Raw genomic sequence first — 18,259 nt, forward strand, 5'->3', positions numbered from 1 at the left:
CTGGAGGATGGAGATCAAGACACAGAAGTAGAGGAGGCTATAGACAGGGACCCCACCTAAAAAATCAATGAGGACCCGGTTATCAAAGGGCTACTGATTTGTTCTTGCAGAGCACTGTAATTTGATAGATGGATTGGGTGAGGGCTGGGGCTACAGTCTGTTGTTTAAGGTCAGGAAGTTTCTAGGCATGGCCTCTCCTTTTGACTGCCTCAGATTCCTCCTTCAGGAAGGCTGATGTCAGCTCAGCAAGGTGCAGAAACCTATCACTTCATCGTGCCCTTGTTTTGGAGACTCCTTCTTGAAGCCAGCATCTTTGCTACCTGCTATCACCTTGCACAAAGCCTGTTTCTGAGAATTGTTAGAAGAAAAGAGATTTGAAGTACTATCACCCCAAACCAGTTCTGAAACCTCAGGTGAATCCACATCCATTTGACTGTGGAATGTGTACAAACGTAGAATCCAAATCACCCCACTTTGTTCCATTACCACGTTTCAGGTTCTTCATGTCCTAGGTAGGGACTGCTCCTCTAAGCACCTGGAGGATTGCTGTGTGACCAAGGCTGGTGTCTGCATGACCGCCAGTCTCCCATAGGGGCGTAGGCCTGCCTCAAGTCTGCTCTTACTGCTGGAGGATTTTACGGTCTGCCAAGAGCCTAGAAATGTGCCTTCTGAGAGAGGAAATGAGTATTCCAGGCCCTCTAGTATGGGTGACTATCCAGGAGGAGATGTTTGGCATTTTCAAGGTGTAAGGAATACCTGGCAAGCGACCATGTGGCTAAGAACTGCATTCAGAAGACTTCTCTAAATATCATGTGTAAGTGTTAGTCTGCTGTGAATAAGAGACTGGTTCTCTGCTGCCAACGTCAAAATGCTACGTAAATACAGAGGTGGGAGCCTTAATTGGCCGAGATAGTAAAATTAGCGAAGGCCTCCCCAATATCAAGGTCAGTGTGGAGGCTACATCAGCCGTACCAGTGTCCAATCAGCAACCTGCCTATGTAGGCTGCAACGGCAGAAGGCGAGAAATGCTAGCTGAGCTGATATCTTCAAGTTACAAGCGGTTTTATAATATGGGATTGCCTGGCATTGTACAGTATAGTATGTCATTGTATAGATATGGCATGGCCTGTCATTGTTTATTATGGTATGCCATTGTATAGATATGGTAAGGCCTGTCATAGTATAGCTATGGTATAGCATGTCATTGTATAGGATGGCCTGTCACTGTATGTTATGGTGCCATATGTCTTAGCATTGTACAATATAGGGTATGGGCTATCATTTTATAGTATGGTATGGATTCACGTTGTATAGAATGGCATGTCACTGCATGGTATAGTATAGTATAGTATGACCTATCATTTTATAGTATGGTATGCCCTGTCATTGTATAGTCTAGAATGTCATTGTATAGATATGGTATGGCCTGTCATTGTATAGTATGGCCTGTCACTGTATGTTATTGTATAATATGGCTTGGCATTGTACAGTATGGTCCATCATGTTATAGTATGGTATGGCTTCTCTTTGTATAGTACGATATGGCATGGCATGTCACTGTATGGTATGGTATAGTATGACCTACCATTTTATAGTATGGTATGTCATTTTATAGTATGATATGGATGGTAAGGCTTCTCATTGTATAGTATAATATGGTATGGCCTATCATGGTATGATATGGCCTGTCATTGTATAGTGTGGTATGGTATGGCCTGTCACTGTACAGTATGGTTTGTCATTCTTTACCATGGTTTGGTATGAACTGATATTATATAGTATTTGTATCATATGGTATGGCCTGCACTTGTATAGTACGCCATTGCCTGTCACTGTAGAGTATGGTACAGCCTGTCCTGTCATTGTATATTATGGTAAGGTATAGTACGGCCTGTCACTGTATAGTATGGTACGTATTGACCTATCAGTGTATGGTATGGCCTGCCACTGTATAGTATTGTACGGTATGGTATGCCCTGTCGTTGTTCGATATGGTATGGTATAGTATGCTTGTCATTGCATATTATGAAATGTCTAGTCATTGCATGGTATGGTCTGACAATGTATAGTATACTATGGTATGTCCTGTCATTGCATGGTATGGCTTGCCATTGAATAATATGGTAAGGCCTGTCAATGCATAGTATAGTTTGACCTGTCACTGTACAGTATGGTATGGTATGTCATGTTATTTATAGTATTGTACGGTGTGGTATAGTATAGTATGGCTTGTAGTTTTATAGTATGAAATAGCCTATCCTTGTATAGTATGGTTTGGCCTGTCAGTCAGTCAATTATCTTTATTCGATTATTAAAAATCATAAAAGAGCGAGCAATAATACATGACAACATTTCATCAAGACACATAATAATATAGATCAATATTTTGTTTAAAAAAAACCTAAAATCACATATTTTTATGTCTTCCTGAGTTATCAAATGTGGAGAAGAAAAGAGTTCGGCTCGGCCAACTAAAGTTAACTGCGTCTGAACGTATTTTAACCATGGAATATTATGTGCTCTATCCAGGGCTAAACAGTCTTTAACCGCATGCGTGCGGCATGATTTCCGCCCGCACGCTGAGAATTTGTAAAGCCCATTATTCATGACGAGCTGGGCTCGTCATGAGCGTGCGAGGAGGCTACCTCATGACGAGCCCAGCTCGTCATGAGCGTCGAAGGGTTTAAGGATGTTATGATTTAAAGTAAGCTCCTGGTTGAGCCAAACTTTCAACCATCCAATAACTGGGGCTAATTTTAAAATGTCGGTGATATAGCCCAGTCCAAGCTCTGTATGTACTATATATGTGGAAGTCGATTGAGGGACAGAAAGCAGGGTTCTCAAGAATTTATTTTCTACTTTCTGGATTTTATCATATTCATGACTTGTGTACCCCCAAATAACAGAGCCGTATTGAGCAACCGACAAACATTTAGCTTTGTAGACCTTTATAATGCTTTCCATGGGACAGGCTCCTTGTCTTTTAGCAAAACCAAGCAACCCAGCAGCCGCTCTTGCTACAGCGTTGCTTTTAGCCAAAAGCTGGGGACCCCACGTGCCCTTTTCATCAAAGGTCACTCCTAGGTAAGGAAAGGATGGGACTCTCCTAACCTCTTTCCCAGCACAGAAAAAAGTTTTATTCTTTCTTTTCCTGCCTGCGGCTCCTGCTATCATTACGTGGGATTTTTCTACATTGTTTTTCATGTCCAAAGAGGACATGAAATCCCCAAAGGATAAAAAGAGTTTATTTAATGCCACTCCAGAGCGTGCTAAGAGGACGGCATCATCCGCGTACAGGAGGACAGGTATCTTTATCTCACCTGCACGCGGGATGTCAGTATGGGAATCTGCCAGGATTGCCTCGAGGTCATTTATGTAAAGAGTAAAGAGGAGCGGGGCAAGGATACATCCTTGCCTAACCCCCCTCTCTGACTTAAAGTGACAAGTACATCTTCCTTCCCTAGTCACTCTGACCGAGGTCTTAAGGTCTCTATGTAGCTCCGCCAGATACCCCACCAAGGGAGCATCAATGCCCATGGCCAAAAGGACCCCCCACAGCTTAGCCCTGTTGACCAGGTCAAAAGCTGAGGAGAGGTCCATAAAGGCCATGTACAGAGAGCCCCCTTTGGCAATTACATATTTATTTACGATCAGTTCTAGATTTAAACACTGATCTAGAGTTCCTCTTTTGGCTCTAAAACCATATTGTGCATTTGATAAAGCACCCTTCCCTTCTAAAAGCTGAGTCTGCTTCCTAAAAGGACTCTCCCCAAGATTTTAACACTAGAATCAATAAGGGAGATTGGCCTATAACAGGCCGGGTCTGTTCTTTGTCCCTTTTTAAAAATCGGTATTATGGTAGACTTAGACCAGCTAATGGGAAAAATAAAATCTCTTGTAGCATTAAAAATATTAGTGAGAATTTTGGCACTTAATTCAGGGGCACTCTTAAAGAAATCTGCGGGAACCCCATCAGGGCCCGGTGCCTTTTTAGAGTGTGTGTCACTGATCGCTTTTTTTACCTCCTCAATGCTAAAAGGGGGGATGATAGCTACTACTTGTGTAGGTTGTATTTCACAACCTGGAGTGTTATCAGGGCAGCTATAAATATTACTGAAATGTGTAACCCACTGTTCATCGGGTATGGTGCAATCTGCTCTCTTTTTCTCTAAGCCCACAAAAAATGGATGGTTTATTATCGCCCAAAATCTAGAACTATCTCTCTGTGTATCGGGCGACAATAAATCGTTCCAGGCCTCCTTTTTGATCTCAGACTTCCTCATCCTGATAGCATAATTATATTTTTTTCTCAGTAATGCTATCTGTTCTTTGTCTCTAGGTTTGTTTTTTAAAGCCTTCAAGAGGATTGAGTGAGCCTTGGAACAATTTGAATCGAACCATTTTGGGCCCCTATATATATGGGGCTTTTTCTTTACAGTCAGGTCTAGGTTGACCTGGCGGCAAATAACATTAAACGCTTCTATCAAAGTGGTAACAGAGTTATTATTATCCAAGCAGGTTGCAACCTCCCCCTCAACTTTAGCCAGGGTATCCTGTATAAAGGTAATTGGGGTAACTTGATCCCATTTCAGTCTGCGATTCTGATCTCCCAGAACTAAATCAGTCACACATAAAACTTCAATTTCTCTCTTTCCCAAAACTCCCTGAGATACAATCTCTAAAATTATTGGGTTATGGTCATTAAAAACTGAAGTTTCTACCTTGTAATTAAACACTTCAGACAGAATACTAGACAATAAAAAAATATAATCCACAACTGTGCCGGTGTTGTTACCCACGTATGTTGGTAACCTCAAGCAAGTGTTACTACTATAAAATTCATAGAGATTAAAAATTGCTAAGAGTGATTCCAGAGCCTCTCCACGTGATGAGTGTTCAAAGTGCGGGGTGGAGAGATAAGGGGGAAAATCCTCGTATTCCACGCGGCAATCCATGTTACATGGGTGAATATTATAGTCTCCCATGAGAATCACATCGAAACCATGAACACTATTCTCACTGTGGGTGGACAGGAAATCCTCTAGAGTTACCAAATGCTCGTTCAAGATTTGACTGACGGGAGAATTATAAAAATTAACAAATAATATAGGCTGTGAGTTTTGTGTGGTTAATTCAACCGCTAAGATATTTGTTGAATTGGTTTTAATCTGTCTTGGCTTTCCTTGAATATCTAAGGAAATGTATATAGCCAAGCCCCCCTTTGCCCTTCCAGAGTTACTAGGTACTGCAGGTACAAAGAAATGGGAAAAGCCGTCTAGAACAAGTCTGTCTGACGTTTCCCAAGTTTCTTGAAAGGCAAGAATGTCATTGGATCTGACCATCTCCAACCAGTTCTTATCGTTGAATTTAGATCTGATACCAGCAACATTCCAGCTCATAATTCTGCAGGGCCTCTTATCTGTGAGTTTTGGATCTAAAGGCCCGAAAAAAGGCAAAGGACCCTCATCATTAGAATCTTTTCTAAGAGAGAGTCAATCGTTTTGATCCATGAAGGATAATGGGGCATAGCGATTAAATAATTGAAGGGGTTCTACGAAAGAATTTTGCTGTGGTAGAAGGGGATAATGGACCAATGCATTATGCCTTATGTCTTGCCCCTGTCTAGGATTAAAGTCCCAAAATCTATCCCACCCTGGCGCAGGAGTCCTTGGATGAGTGACGTTCTGTTGCTCTCCATAGAAAAACTTCAGGGTTAGTGGAACAACAGTACCCTGTCTGCGTTGAGGAGGAAGTAAGTTAGCAAGTATGTTAGGAAGGACATCTTGATTTGAGAGGCTCACTGCCACACAGTCCCCTTTAAACTTTTTCGGCCGGTTTCCCAGCCAGGGGACCCTGGTTGCTGACTTAATTACGTTTGCCAGATGATGTTTTCCCCCTGGAGCTAACCGCATATTACTGGTTAGCCAGTGCAGAGCCTTGCTTGCAAGGGAGGTAGGGCTTTCCACTGTTCCCCCTTCCAAAGGAGGGACATTCGCTAACACAAGAACCACTGGTGTGGCCTCGACTAAAAATTGTAGGGGGTCCGTAGAATGAGCAATTACTGGGGGTAAGCTGACAGGGGGATTATTATCTGTTGGGATGTTAACTAAATGGGGGCCCTCAATAGTGGTGGTCAATGATGTTAATGGTTGGGGCGGTAAATTCTCAACAGACAACTGAATCCCTACACCATCGCTTACAACCTCGTTAACCACATTTCCCCCTGTATTATTGCTCAAGTTTGTAACTATCGTGGTAATGTTTTCTACCCCTCCTGCAACCGTGGTGTGGAGACCACCCAATCTTTTAATCTCCGCTTGCAATTTATCAATTTTAGATATTAAAGGTTTTACAATGGCATTCATTTTTAACTCAAGAAAGTCAGCAATCCTTTCAAAAAAAGCGTCCTCAGAAATGTGATTTTGTTTATCCTCCACTGTATTTACTTGCTTTGTCTTTGGGGTAATAGCCCTCTTCCTTCTTGACCCTGGACGTGGTCCACCCAACTTCGGTGGATTTTTAGTACATAATCGTTTTGGCCTTATTGCGCGCCCTTTGGGTGTCTGCCCATCAGATGAAGCTCGTGCATGTTTCTCCTGGTCAGAGTCAATGTCAATGTCACTTTCGGCCTGTATATTGGAAACCTCAGAGGCCGGGACTACATTGTCAAGTGTGCTGCTTAATCCTTGAAACATAGGGCCACTAATTATGCTCTCCTGATTGGCTTCCTGCAAAATTGTGTCATCAATCAAGATAGATGCAGTCGGGGACAAACAACGAAGGTCTGGGGATTGGCTTAACCCAAGAGAGTTTCTCCTCTGCGTGTTTATTTTTTTCACAGTCTGGACAAGGTAGTTGTCAAGAGTGTTTTGTGGAGCATCCTTCGCTTTCGTAGACATATTTACAATATATTCACAGCCTTAATTATTAAACTAAGATAACTAATAGGGAAACTCTTTCAACTGTGAGTCTTACTTGCACAGATGGATCCTACAGCGTTTCTGGCCCTGCCCCTGCCTCCTCGTGCCGATGAGGGCCGTAGCGGGCCCGCCCTTTGCCCGGGCTTAGCCCCGGGCGTCCCGCTCGCGTCCCGCGTCGGGGATTTGTAGCACCTCCTGGCGCGTTCTCCCCGCCTCGTTCGTCACGTGCTGTGCGCCGCCGCGTGGCCTGCCGGGTGTTGTAGTCCCCGGAGCGGCGGCGCGGACCTTGTGAATAAGGTGACTCTTGGCGGTGGCGGCTGGTGCCTGCTGCAGACTCTCGGCAGTGGCGGCGGCAAGTTAAGTGTCTCCCCCGCTCTGCCGGGGTGTCGGGGATTTGTAGCGCCTCCTGGCGCGTTCTCCCCGCCTCGTTCGTCACGTGCTGTGCGCCGCCGCGTGGCCTGCAGGGTGTTGTAGTCCCCGGAGCGGCGGCGCGGACCTTGTGAATAAGGTGACTCTTGGCGGTGGCGGCTGGTGCCTGCTGCAGACTCTCGGCGGTGGCGGCGGCAAGTTAAGTGTCTCCCCCGCTCTGCCGGGGTGTCGGGGATTTGTAGCGCCTCCTGGCGCGTTCTCCCCGCCTCGTTCGTCACGTGCTGTGCGCCGCCGCGTGGCCTGCCGGGTGTTGTAGTCCCCGGAGCGGCGGCGCGGACCTTGTGAATAAGGTGACTCTTGGCGGTGGCGGCTGGTGCCTGCTGCAGACTCTCGGCGGAGGCGGCGGCAAGTTAAGTGTCTGGTTTGGCCTGTCATTTTATATTATAGTATGGTATGGCCTGTCATTTTATGGTATGTCATTTTATGATACCATATGATATGGCCTTTAATTCTACTGTATGGTCTTTCGCTGTATAGTATGGTATGGTGTGCCCTGTCATTTTTATAGTGCTATATGGTATTGTAAGGCCAGTCATTGTATGGCATGATCTGTCACTATATAGTATGGTATGGCTTGTCATTTTATAGTATGGTATGGTATGGTCTGTAATTGTATAGGATGGTATGGTATGGCCTTTAATTGTATGCTATGGCATGTCATTGATATCCGGGTCTGGTGGCTTAGTGGACAAATGAGTCCACTGTAGGGGCCTGTGTCTGACCTCATGGTCAGAGGTTTAAATCCCAGAGGGTTCACGCAGCCTTTCATCCTTCTGAGGTCAATAAAATGAGTACCATTGAGTTGGGTAACAATACACATCTGTTATTCAGTGTTACAAATCCACGTTATGTTATGCCCTGTCATTGTATGGTATCATATATATACCCTGGGATTTTATAGTAAGTTATGTTATTGTCTGGTATGGGTTGTCATTGTGTGGTAAGGTATGATAAGGCCTGTCGTAGTATAGTAATGTATGATATGACCTGTCAGTGTACAATATGGTATGGCATAGTATGGTCTGCCACTGTATAGTATGGTAGTCATTGTATACTATAGCCTGTCATTATATGGAATAGTATGATTTCTCACTATATAGTAAGGTATGGCCTGTCTTTGTATAGTGACGCCTCTCATTGTGTAGTATGGTATGGTATGGACGGCCATTGTATAGTATTGTATGATCTAGTTTGGTCTCCCATTATATAGTACGGTATGGCCTCTTATTGGATAATATGGTATGGTAAGGCATGGTATTGTGTAGTATGGTATGGTCAGTCATTGTATGGATTGAACAGTATGATTTGGTATAGCCTGTCACTGTATGGTATTGTATGGCCTTTCATGTTATAGTAAGGATGGTATGGCCTTTTATTTTATAGTAAGCATGGTATGTTATGGCTTGTCATTGGATTGCATGGTATGGAGTGTATTTGTATAGTATTACATGGTATGTTACGGCCAGTCATACCGTATGTCCTGACCAGTCATTTTATAGTATGACTTGTCATTGTATAATATGTTATGGTATGGCTAGTATGCTATGAAATGGTAGGGTCTGTCATTTCATAGTAACGTATGATCTCTGATTGTATAGTATGGCATGGTATGGCCAAACCTTGTAGGCTATGGTGTGGTATAGTTTTGTATGGTATGTTATGGCCTGCCGTTATAGAGTACTGTGTGGTCTGTCATTGTATCGTATGGTATGGCATGCAATTGTCTTATGTGATATGATGTGACCTGCCACTGTATAGTAGTATTTTATTGCCTGTCATTGTATGGTAAGGTAAGGTATAGTCAGGGCCACCGGAATAATGCAGTTGTGTGGCTACGTCATTTTCGCATAATTGTAGATTTGCTGCATTTCCCACATAATCCATAATCTGCAGATTTTACCAAAATTACATTTTGTTTCTGGCTCAAATAGTTCGAAAGTTACACAGCAACACATTTCTGTAACTTATTGCTATATTTGGGTGTTAAGCTAAGCTGGTACTTATCAGATGCAACTAATGCCCAGACAGTGTTAACAAGTTTAAAAATGGCAAAACAATGAAGTAATACTATCACAAAATGTGCCACATAATTTGCCTTTTCTTGCCGCATAATTTACTCCACACTGCTGCTAATTTTGCCCTCTGCTGCCACATGATTCTAAGGGCCCTGGGTATACTATGATATGGCATTGCCTGGTATGGTATGGTATGGTATGACAGTTTGGTTTGGTTTGTATGGCCTGTCATTGTAACTCTAGTATGGCCTCACGGTGTATACTATGTTATTATATTGATAGAGCAAGCTTCGCATCGCGACTTGCTCGAGTCAAGAACCTCGCCCGTGTGTAATCAATTAATAAATTGTACGTCTTACTAATCTTTTATTTTTATATTCAAACGAGGTAGAGGAAGCTTGCGTATGTGTTTTCTAATACAACTAATCCATGTCTCTAAAACATGGCAGCCGCTTGAAAAGTGCTTCTGCGCATGCGTCAGTCACACTCACGTGACCTGACGTAGTTATAAGTTTTGGTGGGAAAGGGTGCGCATGCGTAATACACAGCTTTCGTGAATAACGTGGTAATGCTCTTGTGAGCGTGTATATGTTGCTAACATTTCAGTTGCATAGTATATTTGTATAATGATAAGTTTAAAGTACAAACCCAATGATGTGTTTACATACATTTATTTCTATGTATTAATTTGTTTTCGCTTACTTTTCATGTATCCTCGACTCGGAGGGGTGCTGGGCTGGGGAGTCCATCTTGGAGGGTATTTCTGCGCAAACTCGCCAGAAGTTGCTATGGCATTGAATTCAAGCCAAAGAAGGTTGATGCCAGAGCCACCCTGGGAAAGGGACACCTCACCGAGCGAAAGCATCATGATTATGCTCAATTGTAACCAAAATGTATTCTCTTCATTGTATTCTGTGCGTTTTTCTCATGGGAACCCCAATCTTGCTAGGCGGTACCCAGAGATGTAAATTAGGCCTCCAAATAGTCTATTCTGATTGGTGTGTTACCCAAAGCCTACCTTAGGACCAATCCAAATTGAGGGATTCTGACACTTTGCAACATTGGGGGGTGGTACACCGTCCCAGAACAGTATAACTACCCTGGGTTTACCTAGGGAAATTGTCCGACTTGTCTGGTTTAGCTGACCTGTCACTGACCCAACGCACTCAATAGGTGACTGAAGATACAGAGTACTGTGGAGCACTCTGTCCGAAAAGTTGACCATAGACTAAGGTTTTACTAAACCTTAAAGTGCTGGTGGAGCACTTTGCTGGGAGTTCGCTGACCCAATCGGGGTCTTGATCGATAGCTGCAGAGAGGGTGGAGCGCAGGCGTTGCTTCCGAACTGCGGGTGCTGGTCCTATCCTGAGGGTCCTGTCCGAGAGGTCCTGTCCTGATTCCTAATCTGAGGGTTTCCTGTCCTGTCCTGGGTGTCCATTCTGCACCTGCTGCCCTTTGAGGGATTCCTTCCTTGAGGGTTTCCTGTCCTTAACTGACCCGTGGCCAGGGTTTGGTTTTCACACCAGTCTAGGTAAATATTACTCAGAATCTCCTGAAACTGCACCTTCCTATATTTTCTGTCTTTTGCTTTAATAAAGACATACCCTGCATATGTTCATTTTCCATACTTTTTTCTGCAACCATTTAATCATAAAGTCATTTGCATTTGTTCCATAACGTGTTCCTATGTTATCCTATCTGTTAGAAATTATATTTTGCATTGCAGTTTGTCATTTCCGGATATGGTCTAGAACCTCCTTACTTAAACTGTCTAAAGAACTTTTGCCTTAAAGCATAGCGTGTCTCTCTTCATAGAATCTCCTATAGCTACATGAATGTCCCGAACTCCTGTCTTATTCCCTTGAAATAATTCTAGAAATACTAGTCCTAATCAAAGCCTATCCCATCTTTAGTGATTCATCTTAAACGTTCTAAATTCCTGATCCCTCATTTAAGTGTGTCCTGATTCCATTAATCTATAGATGTTTGCTCTGACTTATTTGCTATTCAGCTATGTACTTTCTGTTATTCTGATTATCGATTGCTTAATTACTGTGAATTTGATGATTTCTGAATTTTACTAAATTAGATAAAGATTTTAAAACTTCCAGTTGTCCGTGGTCATTTTACAAAAGGTATTGAATATTATTTTGTTGGGTTTGTATTTTGCTGCCTTTCCTTTTACAGCTAGCTCCCTGATCCATGGTGGTCATAGGTACCCGTGTCGGTGGATGGTAAGTCGGGTACGCTGAGGAATAACGAAGGGAACTCACAAATATCTGATAGCAGAGCGTGAGGTCATCTGATCAATGTATATGGTGATTTGAAATATATGGGCCCGAAGCCAGAAGTGGCGAAATTATTGGTCGGGTGACCCGCGTGCTCTATCAGTATTTTCTGGTAAGCAGAGGATGGTTAGGGAATAGTTAAAGGTTAGGTAGGACTAGTTAAGCTAAGTCAAGTCGGTAGCTGCTAGTATATTGATGCTGCTATAAGAGCGGCCATTTCGAGGGGCCTGATCACTCTCTTGAGAATGAGCTGCTTTTGAAATTTATGAATTGTTTTAAAATTGTTATTCTTGTTCTTATATTGTTATATGTATTAATCCATGCGTATGTAAAACGTATCGTTAAGTGTTGTCAGAACTCCCCGGGGAATTGAATAGGCAAGTGGTGAATAGAATCCATTGCCTTGAGGTCGCAGGCTCAAGGAAAGTTAGGTGCAGGTTAAGTAGAAAACCAGAAGCACTAACTAGGGTTTTTCTGAATACATGTGCGAATAAATGTTAGTAACAAGGTTCATTGGCAAAATTCCAATAGTGGCGTAACCTAGCGAGGGTCACATCGGAAGAGTAGCAGGTTCATCGGAGCTTGAGTGAAAGCAAAGGGGTCCGCTGGGAAACCTTAGACTCGGATATATCCCGGAAAGAGTGGATGGGTCTAGGGAAGTAACAGGTTCACTGATGCTAGAGTGAAGGGTAGGCGGAAGAGATCTACCCGCAGTGTGTGAAAAGTAAATGGAAGTAGTTTACTTGCAGTAAAACAACTCTCTCCTGTCTAGACACTTGAGCACTGTGGCGAATGTGTATTCGTTGTAAAATAACCAAGCACTAAGCACTTTAGAAAGAAAGAAAGTTTCCGTTACCTTGTGAAGGGAGGGAGTCAGTCGCGAAGCGTCTCTGACGTCACTCCGTGCCGCGCTGGGATTGGTCGATACAGCGGGCGGGTAGTGGGGCTGGAATTGTGAAGGAGGGGTGAGCGCCGAAGCGTGAGAACTGTCTCGCGAAAAGGCCGCGCACCCATTGGCCGAAAATATTTTAACGCGTGCACCAATTGGTTGCACGGAATTGCCAGACGCATTCTGATTGGAGGTAATTTGTAAACAAAGTTAAGCGTATAAATCGTATGTGGCACTCGTATTCTCCAGAGACTAGACCCGATCCAAGAAACCAAGGGTTTGAAAGGGATCAGAGGAAAGCTAGTAGATACGATATTATGTACGGAAATAAGCGAAAAATGTCCCTTGTAAATAAGGTAAAGAATTACTTCAAAAAGGACAAGCCGATTAAAACTAGAGAGGGCATTGTTATTCCACCACCAAATACTCCCGCCTCTTTCATGATGTTTGACAGAGGGTACAATACGTGTGTGTGGTTGGAAAATTGGGTAAAATACACACAAGATGACGGAATAATGGCCTTTCCGTTAGAAGGTACCTTTAATGGTAGGATCTTGTTCAACTTAAGAACCCGAATGAATGAATTACATCCCAGACCACGCAGTATGAGGCATTAGAGGAATGGGAGATTGAGGCTTTCCAAAGAGAAAAGCCCCGAATGGACAAAGGGCTGACAAAGTATTACCCAAAACTGAAACAAGAATCCCGAGATAAAAAGATGAAACAATGGAGACAGAGCATGATTGTTGAGGGACTGTTTCCCATGATGCCAGCAGAAGATCCTCCTGGGGGGGGAAAAAGAACGGAAAAGACTAAACATTGGGGGCCCCTGGGAGAGTCAGATGACGAATTGTTAGATGACATGTGCATGAGAAGTCCGCCTCCTTATAATGAGGGACACCGACCTTCGAGTGCAGGAGATATTCCCCGGAGACCCCTACAAAGGGAGGAGGTCAGGTCCGCAAGTGTAGGAGGGGATTATCTAGTTCCTCCTTATACTGAGAATCTGGGACCCATAGAAACCAGAAGTATTTACCCCAGGAGACCCGTGGGTGGGGAAACAAGATATTCACGTGAAGGAGATTTTTTCCCTCGTCCCCCATATGGAGGAGAGGTGAGGTCCGTGGGTTCAGGAATACCGTTATTACAGCCCCAGAGTGAGGAAGATCCGAGAATTCTAGGCACAGGAAGTCTGTTTCAGAAACCTAATTATGGCGGAGGACCAAGTGAGACACATCCCACTGCCCCGAGTTATGCTCCCATTCTAACCCCACAGGTATTATATGGAAACACTTTGGACAGGTTATTAGAAGAGAAAGAGCGAGAAGCGCTAGGAAATCAGAGAGCTGAGATAATACGGAAAATGTCACAGCTAAATGCAAGTCCTGAAGCCTTAACGATCCCAGTAACGATCGGACCGGTGGTTCCGTTGTACGGGGACCGTCAAGGAAGTCCAAACCCTCCCGTAATTACTCCTGTCATTGCACCGCCCAGACCAGAGCCTTTAATTGTAGATGACCAGACTAGTGAGTGCGAGTCGGAAGTCTCGCTACTAGATCTGCCCGTTAGAAATACAGGGTTAAGGATACAGAAAAGACAGAATACCTTTAATGCGAGGGAAATCCAGATGGAATCGACCTCAGGTACTAAGAGTGTCACAATGGTGACTCCTGAAGAAATCGAAAGATGGAGTCGAGAATTTGAAAAACAAGCGTCTCCAACGAAGCCTTTAGATCTCTACAAGCTGAGAATAGAAATAGAGGAATTAATGGCAGGAAACGTAGGATTAGACAGATTAAATACCTACTCGGAAGACGAAATGCTGTTTATCTGCAAGAGTCTCAATCGAAATACTCGAGTGCTTCATGAAAAACTGATAGACACGGCTGCTAGCATGGGAATAGATATTTCAAAATCAAAACCGCTGCAGAAACCATATAGGGCAGATTTCTCAGACAAAGATTTGGAAAACTTAAATGTTTCAGGGAAGAAAGCACAGGTCAAGGAACTATTGACTGTATTGCAAAAATGGGGAGATGTGGAAAGGTGGAAAGCCAGATGGGCCAAGAAAAAGGACGAGGCCAGGTCTAGGCAGGCAACTCCCGAATTTTTGCTAAAAGAAGCTGAAAAACCAGAACAGTTATGCCCTATGCGCGAAGTACCAGGTGGGAAGTATGTGCACGTTCCATGGTCCAGACAGGATATTGTGTACTTTACTAACGATTTCCCGAAATTGCGCGAAAAGCCAGTTGACTGGTACAGGCAGGTGGAAAGGTTCGTAAAGGTGCAAAAATGCCTGTGGAAAGACCTGGATAGGTTTTTCGACATTGTGGTCCCGGTAGATCTGTGGACCGAGTGTAAAATAGCCATAGCTTGGCCTAGTGAAGAATACCCGAGAGATGGCAACACAGGGGAACCATCGAAAGAAGTGATGAAAAAATATGAACAAGTAATTCAGCATTTGAAACTAAAAGTGCCAGCAAAGGAAACTGATTGGACCAAGATAGATAGAACCACACAGGAAAGAGACGAGACAGTGCACTCCTTTTATGAAAGGCTGTTGCAGGTGTTCAAAACATACAGCGGTATAGACAACATCGAGATGAAGGATATGACACATTTTATTTACAGGTTTGTAAATGGTTTAAGACCCGAAATTTGTCAGTGGATAAAAGATAACAAAATCTGTTGGCATACTAAAAAGATGGATGAGGTCCTGCGGTACGCAAAGTACTGCGAGGACGAGATGGCAGAAAAGAAAAAGGCTCTCAAGGAGAAGGTTATGTGGGCTCAAGTGAAGCTCACAGAACAGCAGGAAAAACAATTGAATAAAATGGCCAAAACTACTCAGAACCAAGGTCCTGGGGGTGGGGGTGGAGGCAAGCCCCGGCCCAAAATGAGCAGGGAGGAGGCTAAGAAGAAATTTCCCTGCCATCAGTGCGGAGAAATTGGACACTGGCGCGACTAGTGTCCCTATTTGCAGGATGATAACTCCCAAACACCTGATTTAACTCCACAGACGCAGAAAGAAAGACCAAGAAAGACACAACAACAGGTAACAACGATTCAGTTGCCCCGAGCACCAAAGCAAGTATTTAAGGGAAAATCCACGCAGGGTGATGACGTAGAAGTCTGGGAAAGCAATGAGAACAGAAATACAGCAACTTCGCAGTATTTACTAAATGATACCTTCCTTTGTGATGACCAGTACTGACGGGGCCTGAGAGGGGAGGACGAGGAGTGCGTACTTGGCGCCTCCTTGCCGGTAGACCAGTCCGGACCATACATTGAAGGAAAGGTTGACGGAAATGATGTCACTTTTCTGTTGGACACTGGCGCTACCCGTTCTACTGTGAGAACAGTGGACGTTCCAAACCTACCCCTCTCGGGAGAAGCCATCCAAGTAGTGGGTGTATCTAATCAATTGATTAGTACTCCTGTTACCGAGCCCATGGAGATCTCAATTGGAAATTTTAAAGAAATGCATAGATTTGTCGTTTGTGACACCAGTCCAGTGAACTTACTGGGACGTGATTTGCTGTGCAAAATGAACTGTACCATCTTTTGCACACCAAAGGGTGTTGAAATTCAGACCCCAGATGAAGATGGCATTTATAAATTAATGTTAATCAGACCAGACTCAGAAATTAAACGAATGACTATGCAGGATTTGCCCAAAGAACTCGAAGAAACAGTGAAGCCAGAGGTATGGGACTTTACCGGAAAAGATGTAGGATTAATGAAAAACGTAGACCCCATACAGATAGCCATCAAGGACAATGCAGTATACCCTAATACCAAACCCTACAGAATGAATGCAGAAGTGAGAGCTGGTGTTGCCCTGGAAATACAAAAATTGCTAGAAGGAAACATCATACAGGAAGTAATGAGTAGCCCATGCAACTCACCGATTATGGGCATCAAAAAGCCTAGTGGCAAGTACAGAGTAGTGCAGGACCTAAGAAAGGTAAACAGGATAGTGATTCCTTGCTGCCCTATTGTCCCGAACCCAGCAGTGATTCTGTACCAGATTCCCTGGGATGCTGAGTGGTTCACTGTGATAGACCTATGTCATGCATTCTTTTCCATTCCCTTGCATCCAGACAGCAAATTTCTTTTCTCATTTGCCTTCAACAGTCACGTGTATGTCTGGAACAGGGTCCCCCAGGGGTACACAGAGAGCCCCTCTATCTTTAATCAGATCTTGAAAAAATGCTTGGAAACTTTGGTCTTACCTGGAAATTCTGTCTTGGTGCAATACATTGACGACCTCTTGGTGGCGTCCAAAAGTCATAGGGACTGTGTGATTGACACCATTGCCCTACTGAATCACCTGAGTGACAAGGGACATAAAGTGGCCCCTGAAAAATTACAGTTCTGTGCAAAATCAGTGAAATATCTGGGGCATCAGATAGAGAAAGGCATAAGGAAAGTAACGTCAGAAAGAGTAAGAATAATTCAAAAGATGCAGTTACCCCGTACTCAGAAAGAAATCAGAATGTTCCTTGGAGTGATAGGATACTGCAGGCAATGGATTGTGGGATTTGCAGTCCTAGCTAGGCCTTTGATAAAAATGACCAAGAGAGGAACACCGGATATCGTAGAATGGGATGATGAAAGCTTAACAACCTTCACAAAACTGCGAGATTGTCTGTGTACAGCCCCTGCGTTGGGAATGCCAGACTATTCCAAGGATTTTGCCCTGTTCTGTGACACTCGCGATAATTGCGCGTTGGCAGTTCTAACCCAAGAACATGGCACAACCAGAAGGCCTGTGGCATATTTCTCTGCCACCCTGGATCCAGTGGCTGCTGGATTACCAGGATGTCTGAAAGCAGTAGCTGCTACTTGCACAAGTTTAGAGCAGAGTGAATCCATTGTCATGGGACATCCTGTAACTGTGTATGTTCCACATGGAGTGGTAATTTTGTTAACAAGAACGAAAACTCAGTATCTCACCCCTAGTCGGCTGACTAAATACGAGAGGATTCTCGTGGGTGCGGCGAATATAAACATTGTCAGATGCAACATTCTGAACCCCGCTACTCTACTTCCCGACTCAATGAATATGGAAAATGGGGAGGAAGAGGAGCATAACTGCATTGATTTAACAGAGTTTTGCACAAAGCCACGCCCAGACATTAAAGAAACACCTTTGCCTAAACATGACATGGAATTGTTTGTGGATGGTTCATGCCTAAGGCATGAACAAGGAGGCCTGAGTGCTGCCTATGCGGTAGTCTCCTTAACGAAAATTGTAGAAGCAGGTTATTTATTTGAAGTAAAGTCTGCACAAGTAGCCGAATTGATCGCTATGATAAAAGCTTGCAAATTGGGGAAAAACGTACGCCTAACAGTGTATACTGACAGTCAGTACTGTTTTGGGGTTGTGCATGACTTTGGCCAATTATGGCTACAAAGGGAGTTCCTGGCTTCATCAGGTACCCCTATTCGAAATGGAAAAGTTGTTCAAGACCTTTTAGAGGCAATCCAGTTACCAAAGGAACTGGCAGTGGTCAAGTGTGTTGCCCATAAGAAGGACTTTGACCCTGTAACTTTGGGAAATGATTTCGCGGATCGAGTGGCAAAATTATGCGCCAGGGATCGGTATATCATAAATCCAAAACAGGGGGGCCTGGAACCAGCTGCCAACTTCGAGTGTTTGAAGAAGTGCCTACATGGGATGAAGTGAGAGAATGGCAGCAGGCGGCACCCTGG

The 18,259-nt window shown here is 43.8% G+C and overlaps 1 protein-coding gene across 2 annotated transcripts in view; it reads right to left on the reverse strand.

The window, feature by feature from the left end:
• The window catches only part of RUSC1 (RUN and SH3 domain containing 1), a 210,664-nt gene that overhangs the window by 3,586 nt on the left and 188,819 nt on the right, over positions 1–18,259 (reverse strand). The window lies entirely within an intron of this gene.

Source organism: Lissotriton helveticus, chromosome 12 (assembly GCF_964261635.1).
Source record: "Lissotriton helveticus chromosome 12, aLisHel1.1, whole genome shotgun sequence".
Classification (NCBI taxonomy): Eukaryota; Metazoa; Chordata; class Amphibia; order Caudata; family Salamandridae; genus Lissotriton; species Lissotriton helveticus.